Here is a 2,650-nt window from a genome sequence, read left to right on the forward strand (position 1 = left end):
TCGAGGTAATCGAAAACAAACATATTGTATTTCAACAACATCAAAAGAAAATAGTAATAAAGTAATTCAATTTATTGAGAATAACAATCAACTACAAGGTTATAAACTAAAGCAATTTAATGAATTTAAAAATAGTTTTTATAAAAAGAAAGTAGATAATTTTACAGACTATGGTAAGAATAACTGCTTGAGCCGTATGCGGTGAAAGTCGCACGTACGGTTCTTAGCGGGGGAAAGATTTGTGAAAATCCTACCTATCGCAACTAGATACCTGTGTAGTCCAGACCGTAAACTATTTACATTTCTTATTTGGCCACAAATCATATTGATTTATAATGTCAGATAAGCAGCAAACCGCTGTATGTGTAACACCTTGTAAGTACAGTCCCAGGACCGAAAGCAAAAAGATTAGACCATCCTAAAGACCCGGAGTGGAGCATGTTGTTTAATACGATAATCCGCGTAGAACCTTACCTCTCCTTGAATGGCTTACAGAACTTTGTTTGTAAGATCACAGGCGTTGCATGGCTGTCGGCAGTTCGTGTCGTAAGATGTCAGGTTGAGTCCGCCAACGAACGCAATCCCTATAAGAAGTTGTTTTCAGTAGTAATACTGCTCTTCTTATTTGCATTCAATAAGAAGCATTTTTGGGAATACGATAAGCCTTCATGACCCTTATGGAGTATGGGCTACAGACGTGCTACTTGAACCTAACAAACTGATGCAATACCGTAAGGTGGAGCTAACCAGTAAAATATGGTGATACTAGGATCGTAGTCTGAAATTCGACTACGTGAATCAGGAATTCCGAGTAATCGTTGATAAGTACGCAACGGTGAACCTTTACATTTGGGAGATACTAACCGTCTATCAAGTGTTGGTCGTTTATCAAGCTAGGAACTAGTGTTTCCTTTGATTCTTTCTCTATTTAAGTATCTACTATGTAGGTCTGCTAGTAAGTATTCGTACTTACTAGCAGACCTATGTAGGCTAAATAGGTGCCTTTTTAGTTATAAGTTTCTATAGTAAATACATGGAATAGCTTAGAACTCCTAACGCTAAGTTATAGCAAGGTAGCCGTAAGGGAACTTGTGGCTGATGGATACTATTCAATTATCCCCTACCGGCGCGTACGCGCGCCCCTAATAAAAATCGGCGCAGAGCGCTTTTTATAACGCGCGCAAGGGCTTCGCCCCCTAGTCGCCGAAGGCTTCTAAGCGTAGCCCGATTTTTTCGCGTAGTTATAAAATGCCGGCAAATTTAAAGCGCGTACGCGCGGGGCGCTACGCGCGCCCGCCGTAGGCGGGCTTCGCCCTTCTTTTCAATTTTCTAGGGCGCGCCGAAGATCCCTTCGGCGCCCGCCGTAGGCAAATTTCTTTGAAATTTTATAGGGCGGCGCATTTTATTAGCGCTTTTTATAACGCCGAAGGCTTTTAATCCCACACGCGCCCTTCTTTTTGTTTTTTAATGCGCTTTATATAATCTTCGATTATATTAGCGTCAAAAAGAACGAGATCGAAGATTTTGCGCGGCTTCGCCCGCCCACCCGCGCCGAAGATTTTTTATAGGCGCTTTTGTTTTTTTTTCCGCGCGTACGCGCTTTGTTTGTTTTGCGGGGGGCTTCGCCCGCCCCCGCGCGTACGCGCTTATAATTTAAGAAAATCGCGCCCCCCTATAAAATTTAAAAGAGGGCGGGCGCAGCCCCCCGCGGGCGCGCCGAAGATTTTTGCGCATAGCGCGGCGCATTATTTTTAACTTACACTTTTAATTTCTTTAGTGCGCGGACGCGCAGTAACTTATTAATACCATATTATATATATATATTCAGTTATATAAGTATAGAAATAATTACAGATATATATATTATATAGTAGTGTATAACTCTCTATAAAAGAAGAGATAGAATAAGTCTGTAGTTTATTTACAAATTATTTCAGGGAATCTAGCATAATTGGTTAATGTCCTAAATTGTCAGTTTAGATGATGCCCGTTCGAATCGGGTGATTCTCGTATTTTGTATTTATTGTAATATTATTTGTCTAATCAAGAACGGGTCAAGGAAATCTGTGATTTTATAGACCGCCCCCTTTTTTAATAGCCGCAAAGCGCTAATTATAATAATCTATATAAAGAATATAGAAATATTATAGTAGGACATTAGTATTAACAATTTTTAGTATTGTTTCTAAGAGAAGTTTTACGTTCTATTTATATAATAGAATAATTATAGAATATATATCGGAACTAGAAACAGAGGATGAGGCGTCAATAAAATAGATGAGATCTATTTTATGGCTCTACAAAAATAAGAAACTTAGAATCCTCTTTTCTGTAGAATTTCTTAGTAGGCGCGTACGCGCCTTCTTTATGCGGGATTCTTTTAAAAACAAGCGCGTACGCGCGCCCAATCAAAGATTTCCTTTTTGTTTGGGCGCCGCGCTACGCGCAAAATCTTCGATAGGGCGCCGGCAAAATTTCCTAGGAAATTTGATTAGGCGTAGCGCCAAATCTTCGATCGGGGGGCGCCCTTCTTAAAAAAAAAGAGGCGTAGCGCAAAATCGGGTGGCGTAGCGCTTTTTAATTAAAAAAAGAAGGGCCGCGCGTACGCGCTTTCAAGGATTATTCTTATTTTAATCTTAAAAGATTATAG

The 2,650-nt window shown here is 40.0% G+C and overlaps 1 non-coding gene across 1 annotated transcript; it reads left to right on the forward strand.

The window, feature by feature from the left end:
• The first annotated feature begins 1,936 nt into the window (after positions 1–1,936).
• On the forward strand, positions 1,937–2,010 carry tRNA-Asp(GTC). The gene has a single exon. It is a non-coding gene; the product is annotated as a tRNA-Asp (tRNA).
• The last annotated feature ends 640 nt before the right edge of the window (positions 2,011–2,650 follow it).

The sequence above is a fragment of the Ustilago hordei genome, assembly GCF_900519145.1.
Source record: "Ustilago hordei strain Uho2 genome assembly, contig: UHO2_mito, whole genome shotgun sequence".
Lineage (NCBI taxonomy): Eukaryota > Fungi > Basidiomycota > Ustilaginomycetes > Ustilaginales > Ustilaginaceae > Ustilago > Ustilago hordei.